This window comes from Talpa occidentalis, unplaced genomic scaffold (genome assembly GCF_014898055.3).
Source record: "Talpa occidentalis isolate TD23 unplaced genomic scaffold, MPIMG_talOcc4v2.1 talOcc4.3, whole genome shotgun sequence".
Lineage (NCBI taxonomy): Eukaryota > Metazoa > Chordata > Mammalia > Eulipotyphla > Talpidae > Talpa > Talpa occidentalis.
In genome coordinates, this window is record NW_023603184.1 from 74,716,299 (window position 1) to 74,730,749 (window position 14,451).

The window sequence follows — 14,451 nt, forward strand, 5'->3', positions numbered from 1 at the left end:
GAACAGAGCAGGAATGGTAGGGTACACCTCAACAGCTTTGGGGTGCTGTGTCTGCCTTGTGCCCCACCGTCGTGGAGAACCCACGCCCCGAATTTTCATGCCCCGGGTCTCAGTTCAAAGCCCTCAGTTCCAGGACGCGGGCTGTAGCCCAGTTCAGTGGCGCGGGAATGGTGCCTTTTGCACTGCTCCCGTGCCCGGGTGCCTGGTTCCTGCTCACTCAGGGAGAGACCTTCACCTCAGTGAGGACCTCCGCGCGTCTCCCCGCAAGCCTAGGTCGCAGGCGCAGGTACCTGGGCAGCCGCGATTCCGGTCTGCACTTGCTTTTCAAGCTCCCCGAGCGTGCCGCGTTTCGGCGCAGGCTTACCGGCAGCCCGGGCTGTGTGCGCGTCTCCCGGGGTCTTTGTTCTTCTCTAATGGCGCCCGGAGCCGTTCGCTCACCGCCGCGGCAAATCCTGCAGGGTTCGCCTCAGCTCCAGTTCACGGGGTGTGGTGGCTGCAATAGTTCCTTTCCACTCACAGTCCCGCTTGCTGCGTCGTTTGTTCTTGTGGGTCGTTTTAGTTTGTTGTTTTCCTCCTCTCTGCCGGTCGGAGAGTGCCGCCTCTGGGGGCGGGGGAGGGGAGCAGGGTTCTGCGCTTCCCTCCCTTCTAGTCCTCTTTTATGGCCACTTTCTTCTTCGGGTAGTTTGCTGGAGTCACCCGTTTATCTTCCGTGTCCCAGTTCTCACTGGGACCTGCCGCTTTTCCTCCCTATTAACTTTTTTTAATGGGAGATCTTACTCGCAGCGTCTCCTCGCCGCCATGTTGCTCTATAACCCATCTGATTCCATTCTTTTCTTGCCCATAATGTTTCTTCAGAGAAGTCCAATGTTAGTCTAATCAGTGTTCCTTTAAAGTTATTTGTTTCTTCACCCTCATCAGCTTCATTATTTTTCCTTTGTCATGGATAATTAGAAGCTTTACTATTATGTATCTTGCTGTATATATGTATTTTTTGTTTAAGTAGTTTGCAGTTCTTTTAGCTTGCTGTATTTCTATGTTCATTTCCTTCTTCAAGCATGGGAAGTTTTCTGCAATTATTACCTTAAATAGTTTTTCAGCTCCTTTGTTTCTCTCTCCTCTGGGATTCTTATTACTTTTATATTTCCTTTTATGGTGTCATGTAATTCTCAAAGTGTTTCTTTATTCTATTTTTCTGTATATATCTTTCATTTATTTCTTGGTTTACTTCATATCAGCATCTTTGAGATTATGGATTTGCCTTTCCATTTCATCTATTTTATTTCCATGGCTTGTGCCAGAAGTTTTTACCTCCTCCATTGATCTCTTTACATCCTGCAATTTCATTATTTTCTCATTTAAAGTTTCAATCTTGATCTTCTGTTCATGGGTTGTGTTTTTCACAGCTGCCTTTTCCTTTTCCAAGTTTTATTGTATATCACTGATGTGTTTTGCTGACCTTTCTTTGTATTGTTCTAATCCTTTGCTTTTCTTCATTATTGCAACTTTGAATTCATTCTCTGATAGCAAGAAAATCTCTTCAATATCTGTGTTGTTGGGTTCTGGAGACTGGTTTTCTTTCTATGGTGTATTGTTTCCCTTAGGACTTACTTGACTATTTTTATTTTACTTTGTCTCCATCATTTGCTTTGGCTTTTTTTGTGCTGTGGATGGGGCTTCAGATGAGTGTGGCTCTTCCTCTCCCACTATTCTGGGTGTTTATCAGGTGGTGGGAACAGTAGATATGGCCTACTCTGGAGCATATTCTGACACATGGTATGGTGGTGGTCCTGTTGGGTAGGCCTGGTTGGAGGCAAGACCTCTGGTTACTCCCCCAGACATAGTTCTAGATTGGGCTGTGCTATTGAAAACTCTTAATTTAAAAAGAGTGCAGGACCTTTACTGAACAGTAGGCTATAGAGAATCAGAACAAAGTAGGAGATGTAGCTAAGGATAGGCAGTTCAAAACCAACTCATTGTTCATAGGCCCTTCTAAGAATGTTGGCCTTCATTCTAAGATCTATGGAAATTCCTCCAAATAAATAAAACTGAAACAATGTCAGACTTAGAATTTTGAAAAATTATGAAAAATGTATTTGGTTGGGAAGTGTAAATGCATTGATAATAATAAAGAGACATTTCCACTATTCCAGGAGAGCCAGGGAAGAATGATAGAGTGGTGGTAGAAATAAACATACATATTTAGAAGACAAAAATCACTAGAACTTTATGATTTATTGGATATGGGAATGTGGAGATGAATCTGTCCAAGAATGACTTCAAGGTCTCTAATTTGCAGATACATAAAACTTTTCACTATTTTCTCAATTTTTTCCCTGAATAATGCATGTTTATTTTAATGGGAAATAAAAAATAAACCTTTTTAAAAGAGGTAGCACAAATCTTCAAAAGGAAAAAATATGTTTTTTCAGATATGATACTAAGATAATTTTTTAAATAAGACTAATACTTTATAAAATAAGAAACCTATTTTTTAAAAGCAAGACATTACATTCCAGTATCTTGCCTTTGGAATATAACATCAGCCATTTCTCTGGCCACCAATGCCACTACTCTTCCAAAGCAATCCTCAAAACAAAACCATTTCTCCACTGAACAGTACGACACCCAAGCTAAAAAAAAAATAAAAAAAAATTAAAAAAAGCAAAACAGCTCTGAACACTGCCGAGAAAGTAATTGAATCCAACATCAGAATTATTTCTTGACCTGTGCATCTTCTACCATATGAAAACTGAAAATAATACTGTATTATCAAATTCTCCAATTTCTCACATAGTTCATCTGGTCAAAGAGAATCAAATACACATTGCTGAAACAGTATCAATTCTCTTGTGGTTATTTCACAAATAAATTTCTTTTTCTCTACTTTCATATAGCACATAAAATTTTCATATAGTTGAAATGAACTGTGCAGAGAAAACAGGTAAATGCCAGCAGGCATCTAAATATTGTAGCATCTGTTATATTTTACACTCTGTAATCACAAATCTAATAAAGCTTCATTGCATTTGAGGTTGGATTCTTCACAATTATTGAAGATTGATAGCTGCTATAATTCTCATTATACTTTCATTTTTATCATATTGATTTATAAAATTTTTCTTCTATCTCTTTTCTTTTCTAATGTATCTTTTTAAATAACAATTTCCAATGTCAGCTTTATATTTTCTTGTAAAAGTCCAAAATATATATAATGAAATTTAACATTTTTAATTAAATATCTATATTTTTTATTTGTATACGTGCATGTGTGTACATATGTGTATAGCATTGTTAATTTATTAAGCAGCCTTTTCTAGAGTATTTAGAAAAAAATGGCTTGGAGCAGAAATATTAAAAAGTATTAGTTTGAAAGAATTTTAAAACTGACTTGAAAGATACCACCAACTCTGATTTAGTTTTGCTGTTTGTCATAAGACAGAAACAGTACAGATTTTAAATATTTGAAGGTTTTAAACTTCTAAGAAAATGCACAAACCTATTCTTTGTCATTCACCCTATTAAGAACTGCATATTCAGTCCATGGAATAAACCTCAGGAGCCACACAAATGTGTATGCCACCTCTCCAGATTGATTTAATTTTTCCTTTATGTTTTAGATCCTATGTGAACATCTTCTTTTCTCTTCTATTAATTTTGCTGGATTTCATCTCATATATCTACTTTCAACGCTAACATTTAAGTACCTACTATGCACTTGGTTCTTTACTAAGTGCTATTATAGACCTAAACCCTTGTAAAACCCCATCTTTTTTTTTTTAAGATTTATTTATTTATTTATGCACTGGGTACAGTCAGAAGTGCGGGAGGGTGAGAGGATTCACCAGAGCCAGAGCCGGGAACAGAACAGGTAGACTTGAGGAAATACACTGCTGAGGGGAGCAGCAGACGCGGCAGGAGGGGTTGTCGCGCCATGTGGGACCCTCCCCGGCGGCCGGGAATGGAACGGGCCTCCAGAGGCTGCGGGCGGCTTCGCAGCCCAGCTCTCAACCTCTGCGCCACCAGGGGAGGCCCAAACCCCATCTTTATAAAAGAACCATATCAAATAAATTCTTTTGTAACTGATGAAAGAAACAGATCTGGCAAGTAATATAATCTCCATTTCATAGGTAAATTACTGTAAGTTTAAAGAGAGCCAGTAACTGTCCAATGCTATTAATCAGACTTCCAATGTAAGTATTTTAGAGACACTGGATATGGTCACACATGCTGTACATTGCACACTTCGAAGATACCACTCAGTCTATAACATGTATGGCAACCTTAGAACTATCCAATGTAACAGCGCTATATCTATCTCAAAAGTCTAATCTCTTTTTACTGCTTCATATTGCACATATTACTAAGGCACTCACATTAAAGTAGCAAGAGTAGACAGGATTTGGAAAAAATAATAAGTTGAGTTTTGCATGGTACTTACTGAAAACAAGACTAATGTTTCTCCATAATAGTTTTAAATAACTTAATCCTTAAACCAACAGCTCTCTCATATTTTCCTTCTAACAGAAAAAGTAATTTATGATCATTTGTAAATAACCTAAGAACAAGCTAAACTATCATTATAAGTTGCCTTCATAAACTATATACTGTGCAATTTTTTGCTATCACTGAATAAAATAAGCAGTCTGAATCAATTCCCTGACACTCAGAATTAATCATATTTTGATATTCAGGTTAACATTCATTTGAGAGGAAAGTATATCTCTAACATTTTGATCTATTTACAAACTTCTTTATTCAAAATTGTGTATCTGATTACACAAATAAAAGACATATTAAAATACTGAACATCTGCAAAGACATGGTTAAATGAACAAAGACAATGCAAAGGCATTTGCTGTCCTAATTCCAAGCAAGTTGACAGACAATGCCCCAAAACTCTCTATCAGATTCGAAATGAACTAATAAGCTAATTAGAGCATAACAAGTCTTTGTGAGTGACTTTGTAAGAGAACTGTAAGAATGTTTAAGGAACACTCATGGCATTACTTCCTAAATATGCAAATGTATTCTGAGAAATATTAGTAAGTATTTGTAAATCCATGGAGTATAATTTTCACTATTGAGTAGAGTTTTAGGGTGTAGAGTGAAATGAACAGAAACATTAATTTTGCCTTAGAACTGCAAATGCCTACATAATAAAGTCTTCACAAACATCCTGCTCAGAACTCCTTACCTTTAAGTTGGCCATTGAGGCTCCCATTTATCTAGTTATCGATGACAACTCTCCAAGGGATTATGAGCAGGCACAATTTGGTCATATTCCCTTAAGCTCTTGAAAGTTCTTTTCTAGGAAAATCCTTTTTTCTAGTTCAAGAATTTGTAGAATGTCAAGTTTCTGTGACAAATCTGCAAAAAAGGTAGGAATACCATAATTTGTTAAATAAAATCGGTATCTCATGCTTAAGGGAGTTTATAAATCATACAGTTGTCAGGATTAATGACAATTGGCAAACAAAAATTATTCTCCTAAAGAAATACCAACAATTAAGAAATATAAGAAACATTTTTCAAAATGTTCCACTTGTAACTACATAAGCTTTTGTTAATTACTTCAATTTCATTTAATGCAAGCACATTGAAATGCTCCTTCTGGGATTATTAACAATAGCAACAAAATGCCCAAATATAGAAAAGCCCTATAGAACAAATTAATAATAATCGATATGGCCTATCTCTGTTCTGATATGCTCTATAGGCAAAATCAGAGTCACAGGAGAACAACACTATATAAATTGTGCCTCCTGTGTTCTTTAAAATAACAAAGAGAAAATCTTCAAAGAAATGAGACAAATCTATAAAAATGTTTCTGTTCCCCCTCATCATTCTTTTCTTTTCCTTTGCCTTTTTTTTCACTTTAAATTCAAGTTACAAAGAAGAAATAAAGGTGTTTTTATTTCTCTACAGTCATATAGAACTTGGTTTTACAGTTTTATTATATTTTTTATTCAACACTGAGAGTAATGCAATGTGTTAAAACTTTTTTTGCTGCTAACAAACTAGGAAGTATACATTTAAAGTTTTCCCTTGATGTTTATTCGTCTTTATTTGAAGGAAGAACAAATACAGTAGATTATAGCATGTGAACAATTAAAAAAAAAAACTATTCCCCCAATATGAAAATTTTCTTTGAAAGCCAGAAAAATCTCTCAGAAATATATTCAAGCAGTCACTTCAGACTTGTGTTCACTTCCATCCATAGGTACTTTGTTCAGTGTGTCTTTTTAAATTCTCTGAAATTATTTTAATTTTATTATTTTTCAATGTTCTCTCTTTGAATGATCACAGAGTTTTTTATTCCAAACCTTTTTTTTAAAGATTTATTTATTTATTTATACAAGCACTGGGTACAGTCAGAAGTGCGGGAGGGTGAAAGGATTCACCAGAGCCAGAGCAGGGAACAGAACAGGCAGACTGATGAAATACACTGCTGAGGGGAGCAGCAGGCGTGGCAGGAGAGGCCTGCATGCCATATGGGACCCTCGCTGCGGCCGGGAATCGAACCAGTGCTGCAGAGGCTGGGGCAGCTTCGCAGCCCAGCGCTCAACTGCTGCGCCACCAGGGGAGGCCCATATTCCAAACTTTTTAAAGTGCAAATATTTAGAGAGTAAACTAATTTCAAACCTATTGATGTCAATTTTCAAACTAAAAGTCATTTAAAGCATGTCCAAGTTAACATTTTTAAAGCATGGAACAAACTAAAACATAACCCGTTCTGAAGATAAGACACATTTTACCAGAGAAAGACAGGCCTGAAGAATGACAGAAATCGTGAAACCTGTATCTTTGTTCCAAATAGTAAAACAACCTTATATTCCTTCCTCTACTTTCCACGGAGGTCACTTTGCTACACTTAGGAAGTTTATTTTTAGCTGATGTGATTTATCTTCTCACTATTTACTCTTCTGATCTCTTTCCCTTATCTGAAAAGACACCTATAGAAGGTTTTCTTTACCTATACATATACATAAATGAACACCTATATATAGTTTACAGGGAGAATTAGGCAATTGGTAAGAACATGAAACATAAACACTAACTCCAGCATGTCTGAAATTAACACACATTAAAATAATAACTCATCATATCCACATCTCTACACTAATCTTTTATTTTGAAGAACCTTTCTCTGGCAATAGTGCTACTGTTATATCAACCAGAGGTGAGGTCCACAGGAAGCAGGCAGTATATTTATTGTATTCACCACTCTAATCTCAGCACTTAGCACAGTGATGATTTCTTAATACATACGTGATCTTCAATAAAATATTGAAGGGCAGGCCAACTTTATCACTTACATAGTTTAAGACCATAGTTTAAGTTCTCAGAACCTATGTGACTTATAATTCAGTGACAAGATAATTGGCCTTGGTGCCAAAAGGCTTGGTTTCTATTTCAAAGTCTGCTCCTATATGACTGTTATGACCTTAAGCAAATCACTTACTCTCCATGGACCTAAAAATTGAGGGAGTAAGGAGGATGGGGTAAGGACTCTAAGATTTATTCTGATCCTATCCCCCTAGTACCTAGGTCATAGTTTGTATTGTTTACCTTCCAAATGTTCTTCTGACCATTCTTTTTCTTTCCTTTGCCTACTACCACTCCCTTTAGATCTGAGTTTCACCTCCTCGGCCCTTAATTAGCAACTGCAGTATGTATTCTGAACTTTAGTTTCTGGGCTCTTTTTTTCCTTTCTGCATAGCACAGTGGAATAATTTTCCTAAAACTTTATGCATAATCCAATTTTCACAGACACAAGAACCTGGGAGCTATGTTTTCAGCTCCAAAACCGTACTGCAGTTATTCAAAAAGTGTCTATCACACTTAATTGTTTTTTTAGTAATATGAAAATTCATAATCTTTCAAATAAAACTACAAAAACTTTAGAAGGTAACTCCTTTCAGGAGTTAAGATCTTTCAACTTAAATAGTTGAGAACTCTAGCCCTGACAAAAATTGTGAGCACAAGTAATACAAAAGATAATGAAACCACCTTGAGTCTCTACAATCACTCTATCCAGAAGAATCCTTGTACATTCTCCATTTATGGAGAAAAAGTAACCCCTGATTCTTCTAGAATTCGATAAAATTCATTAATACGCACATTTTGTTATTGTAAATTATTTCTAGTATTCTTAAGGGAAATCTAAGATACTTTTATAATTCCTGGAACATAATGAATTAAGAAGGATGAAAAAATTTCTGGACCAGAAATAGAATCAATTTATATATTTTTGACCCCTCACGAAATTTACTGACCCAGTAAATTCTAGTCAACTACCAAATCTCTATATCTGACAAGCACTGCTATAGTCTCCATTCCCCTTTTGATAAACTGATAAATCTGAAGTCCATAACAAAACTCAGCAAGCAAGAAAAAAGGAAGACAACTGGAAGGATTGACGATGGGGAGCTAATCTAAAACTAAGTTGGTTAACTAACAAGGTGTGTGTTAGGGAGGGCAGATTAACCAGCAAAATTCTTGTGATGTGATGATAAATCCTAGTTAACACTGATATAACAAAAGTGAGTGCTGAAGAAGGCAAACTGATGGGTTGGCCATGTTATTGTTCACAGGGATCATATAACAGATCCAGAATCAAACCCTAAGAAGAGAGGGTTATCATCTACAAACCATGTTCCCAAGTCAAAGCAAGTAAGTTCAAGACTTGGTAGTGAACTGGGCTGGTTAGCTTAAAGTCTACTCATACATACATTGGTCAAAAAGTAAGGGACAATGTTTCCTGGATTCTGCAGTGCCTGTCTAGACACAAGATTCTGGGTCCTCGAGATTCAAATGAACGCTATTCTCCAACCATAGAAAGAGAAAGGGGATCTCACTTTTTTTTCCCCAGGAAAGGACATTTTCTGTCTTATGATAATTTTCCACTGACCACAATTTTGTACATTTCTCTGTTGAATCTTCACAAATTTTGTGTCTCTAATGGCTGCCAGGTCTTTCCCGATTCTTAGAGGTTGGCATAAAATGAGAGAAGCTGGGTTTAATATTTCCTGCTGTGAGAACCATATATATCATTTTTGTTTTTCATGACTCTTTAAGGACTGAATAAATGACAAATGCAAAGTATTGGTGGTGGTGGTAGCGCTGGTGGTGATGATGGTGTTAACTTTAATCATACCTGTTTTACTATTAAGAAGCAGAAACCAATTATATCTTTTTTTTTTTTTTTTTAAAGAGGCATGTTTTATTTATTTATTTATTTATTTGTTTGTTTATACATGCACTGGGTACAATCAGAAGCGCGGGAGGGTGAGAGAATTCACCAGAGGCAGAGCGGGGAGCAGAGCAGGCAGAAGGACCGAAGTACACTGCTGAGGGGAGCAGCGGGCGGCAGGAGAGGTCTGCGCGCCATGTGGGACCCTCCTCTGGTGGCCGGGGAGCAGCCGGGGATCGAACCTGCGTCGCAGAGGCCGCGGGCAGCTTCGCAACCCAGTGCTCAACCGCTGCGCCACCGGGGAGGCCCCCCAATTATATCTTGAGTTCATATTCCCAACTAAATTCTGGGGTTTCATTAAAACAATGAACTGCAGTTCCTGACAGAGAAAAGGCTGATTTCCCTGTATAAAGCATGTCTCTAGTCCTTGGCCAATTGCAAACCCTGACAACACAAGCAGCCCTGTGTCAGGACTGTTTCAGAATAAAGGAGAAGATGAAGTTTCCAGGCACAATTATTCTATTAACAATTATTTAATCAATGGCCCTCAACTTATCTTCCTTTTTTCATATCAGCTCTCTCCACAAGCTAAGTACAGAGGCCTCTATATGAAGAACAGCTTCTCTGTCAACTGAATTTTCTCATGTGTATTCACCAAGTGGTGGCTCTTTCCTCTGGGATTCTAGATGTGGTTCTACAATTCTGTCTTCCAAAAATGTATCAAAACCTTTGGTACACTGTCATCACTCTTTCCTCTTATTTTCAGCACACTTATGAGTAAGTTTCTCATTTTTGTTCTCTCTCTCTCTCTCTCTCAATTTTGAACAGAAACTCTATGGCAGGCTCTCACTAATACTATTTTATTTAGCTTGGGAGACATTGTAACTCATCCTGAAGATAAATTCTGTTTTAAATGTTCTTCTACTACAGATTAAATGCCAAGTACATCATTAGTCCCTCCCACAGTCTCACATATTTCTAAATTTATCTCAGAATTCTGAGTAAAAATTACAGATTGAAGGATCAGGAACAACTTGAGATCTGACAACTGGGTAAGGGTTTAAGAGTAGGGTTGAGTCTATTTATTCCTTTCTAAAAATAGGAAATAATGATTTGTTTAAGGGGATCATTAACTATATAAGACTATTGACTTAATCCCAAAGTTATAAATTTACCTTACTATTAAACCCCCCCCACACACACAAAATATCAACAATGTATTATCTTCTTCACATTAGAAATGAGAAAGCTGAGTCAAAAAAGGTAACTTTTCCAAGGTTACATACCTAATAACGGGCTTTGAAAGGATTTGAATGGTGCAAGCTTGACTGCCTACTTTTCAATTTTATTTCATCGTTCCCTATTACTCCTATGACTTCTGCTAGAACATAGAGAGGAAGAACTTCAATAAAACATCCTGAACATTAGGGAAATCAATATTTAATCGAGGAGGAGAGGCTGGGAAATTCTGTGAGAGAAATAGCCCACAAATAAGTTTGTTTTTGTTTTTGTTTTGTTTTTGTTTATTTTTACAATTCTTGAATTTTTATTATTCCAAATATTTTCCTACACAAGTGTGTTCCTTAATTTTTATTCTTTTTTAACTAATATTTTATTTTATATAATTCTTACATCATTTTTCATTTTTGCAAAATGTATGCATTTTCATTTTGGTTATATTCTCCATACAATTGCACCCCCCCCTTATTTTGACCCTAGTCCTTCCTCTCCCCTTCTTTCCCCCCACCCCCGTAGTGTGTCTCTGGTTTATAGTTGCTTGTTGATTTTGATTTTTACTTTGTATTAGTCTTTTTCCTGGTCCCTTATTTAGGTTTTCCAAAAATAGGAAATAATGCTATGAGTGAGCATTATTTCTAAAAATAGGAAATACCTGCTATGAGTGAGACCATCCAGTATTTTTCTTTTTCTTTCTGACTTATTTCGCTGAGCATGATCCCTTCTAGCTCCATCCATGTTGCTGCAAATTGCATGTGTTTATCTTTTTTTGATTGCTGAGTAATATTCCACTGTGTATATGTACCACATCTTCTTGATCCAGTCATCTATTTTGGGGGCATTTGGGTTATTTCCATAGCTCAACTATTGTAAATAGCTCTGCTATAAACATAGGGATGCAGGTGCCCTTTGGAATTAATGTTTCTGTGTCATTTGGGTAAATACCTAGGAGTGGAATTGCTGGGTCATATGGAAGCTCTATATTTAGTAGGTCAAGAAATTTCCACACAGCTCTCCACGGTGGTTGGACCAGTTTGCACTCCCACCACCAATGCAGGAGAGTTCCTTTTTCTCCACAACCTCACCAACATTTGTTGTTGCTAGTTTTTTTAATATGTGCCATTCTCACTGGTGTAAGATGGTATCTCATTGTAGTTTTGATTTGCATTTCCCTGATTACAACTGATTTCATATGCCTGTTGGCCATTTGCATTTTCTCTTTAGAGAAGTTCCTTTTTAGCTCTTCTGCCCATTTTTTGACTGGATTATTTTCTTTGTTTTTGTTGAGTCTCATCAGTCATTGCAGATTTTTGTGATCGGTCCTTTATCATTAGTGTTGTATGCAAAAATTTTCTCCCAGTCAGTGGGGTTTCTCTTCCTTTTGGTTATTGTCTCTTATAAGTTTGTTTTTGTATGTAAACTCTTCTGAGAAAATCTATTAGGGCCTGAGGGCATTGTCACACAAATGAGTTGTATCTCTGTATGTTGATTTATTTTATAATTTTGTCAATTTTATCCTTTTTCTGATCTGAAAATCAGAGTATTGATGGTTAAATAAATGATATTATTGTCTGATAGCTGTTAATAAACAAGTAACCATATATAAAAATAATCTAGTTAAAAGTGTCTGAGAAGAAATAGACACAAAAGTATGACAGTGAAAAACAGGTTGACTTAATACCAACTTTTATGGTCACAACTTATCATAACAAAAGAGAAAAATCTAGCCCTTATACAGGTTCAATTTATATAATAATAACAAAAGACTTCTGCACTCTTAGAAGAAAACCAAATGGTATAAAACATAGCAAAAAGAACTGTCCAGGCACAAAGAAGAGAGTCTGTCTCCAAAGTTACAACATATAACACTGATTTGATAAAGAAAGTCCTACAAGTCTTGGTCTAATATGTTTCCAAGGTTGTTGACACATCCCAAGGTAGGTTCATAAAAAGAAATTTGGCAGTGTAAAAAGAAGGAATCATAAAAACAGTTTTTTTTAAAAATTTTGTATAAAATTTAAAAACCTAACCTATAAGTTTATAACACCTGTGGCATTACCATATTACCATGCTGATCCTTCTACTAAGACAGTGAAGGAAATAAACCATGCAGTTGCCTTAGCTATTGGCCTTTCATTCCAAGAATGAAAACAGCATTTGAGAGGTCTGATGGAAGCCCAGTCAACCTGACACTTGGGCTGATCTCTCTGCCTTTGTTATTAGGCAGGAAGGTAGTGCCAGTAAAGGCAGCAAAGAAGAAGCAACATTCAACCATGCCCATGTTAGGAACTATCTAAATGTCTTTCTTCATGCTTTGGATCAGCTTTTCACCATAAGAAGTGACTGTGCCTCAAGAATTTGATGATCACTCACTTTTATACTTCTGAGTCCCTGCCTTTTGGGTAGGAAAAGGGGGGAAATGAGGAAGCAGGTTTTAAGTAGTCTTTTTAATTTTGATAGTTATTAGAACATTCAAGATTATAATTCTTTTCATACAAAATTTATGTATCTTATAAATTTATTTCATCAAAGTTTTTAAAATTTGTGGGGAGTGAGTAAAGTTAGTTACTTTAGCCTAGTGATTTTTATTCCTTGCTATTCTGTGGTATTCCCCTTTTTTACACTATTTATGTCATATTTATATCTTCTGTCTCTTCTCTAGATCAGTTTACCAGAAGTTCATGTCTTATTATAGTCAATGAATTGTGATTTTGTTTTATTATGCATCTCCATTGACTTTGTTGCTCTCTACATTTTATAGCTTTGAAATTATTTCTGTCCTTATTTATCTGACATCATGCTGATGATTTTTTTCTAGCTTCCTGTTTTAAATGTTATTACCATTTGTTTTCTCTTCTGCTCTGTTTATATTTTCAAATTCATACATTTCTGTTTCAGTAAAACTGTAGATTAATTCCGTAAAAATTAGTCTATAGTTAAATAATATTAATATATTCGTTTGCTTCAAGAGTTTCATAATTTCTTTTATGATTCTTAACATGTCATTTAATAAAATGATATTTAATATTCAGGTGTATGGGATTTTTTGAGCTTTTCTCTATTAATTATCTTTAGTTCTATTCATGTGGTATGAATTTACATAGTATTGATTAAATTAGATTATATTGAGGTCTTTCTTTGTGGCCAGTATCTGGTTCATTTTTGCAACTATTCTTTGTATGTCTTCTGTTTGAGTCTATAACATCTATTTATCTATTTGTTTAAAATCAATACTCTTCCTGCATAATTTTGATCTGCTAATTTTATTAATTTGTGAGATTTGTGTGTTAAAATCTCTAAATTACAATTGCTAATTTATCTATCTTCATAGAACTACTAGTCATTGTCTCAAACATATAGTATTAGGTATATAAATGACTGTGATTATCATGTCTATTATTTCTAATACCAATACCCCCATTGTCCTTTGTGACTTCTTTCCCCTTAATTCTATTTGCCTGATATTAAAACTGCTAATTTGACTATTCTGGAAGAAGGGTGCATTTACCTACTGTGTATTAAGACAGTTGTTTCAATTTCCTCTACTTGTATCCTTTGTTTTAAACATCTTTTTTTATAGAGATATTGTTGTCCTTAATCATATTGACAGAAGTCTTTGATTCTCTGAGTTAGTCTTAAAGTATTTATTATAATTACTTCTATGTAATTATATTTCTGCATTTTATTTTGTATTCACTACATTTTCTGCTGTCTTTTTTTCTCATTTCAACTACTCTTTGATCTTTTCCTTCCCCCTCTCACCTCTCACTCTGTCATTTTAATATCTGAAGTTTTGTTTGTGTTCTAGCCATCCCTAACTTAGCCAATAAACCTTTTCAAATTCTATGTTCCTTCCCTCTGGATTAATTTGTTTTCTGGAGATTACTCTGTTTGAAATGTTCTGGGCTGAAGTATCAGAAAACCAATTAATAATTACTTAATTAAGCTAATTTTCTCACATAAAAAAATAGCCTGTGGTAAGTGGCTGCTGGCTCATTACTTCAACAATATCCACACTGATA

At 35.7% G+C, this 14,451-nt stretch overlaps 1 long non-coding RNA gene across 3 annotated transcripts in view; it reads right to left on the reverse strand.

Moving 5' to 3' along the window:
• Window positions 1-14,451, reverse strand: part of LOC119255803 (uncharacterized) — a 236,550-nt gene that overhangs the window by 53,027 nt on the left and 169,072 nt on the right. For all 3 annotated transcript variants that reach the window (XR_008553541.1, XR_008553539.1, XR_008553540.1), the window contains exon 3: window positions 5,195-5,367. This is a non-coding gene — a long non-coding RNA (uncharacterized LOC119255803). The remainder of the gene's footprint in view (window positions 1-5,194; window positions 5,368-14,451) is intronic.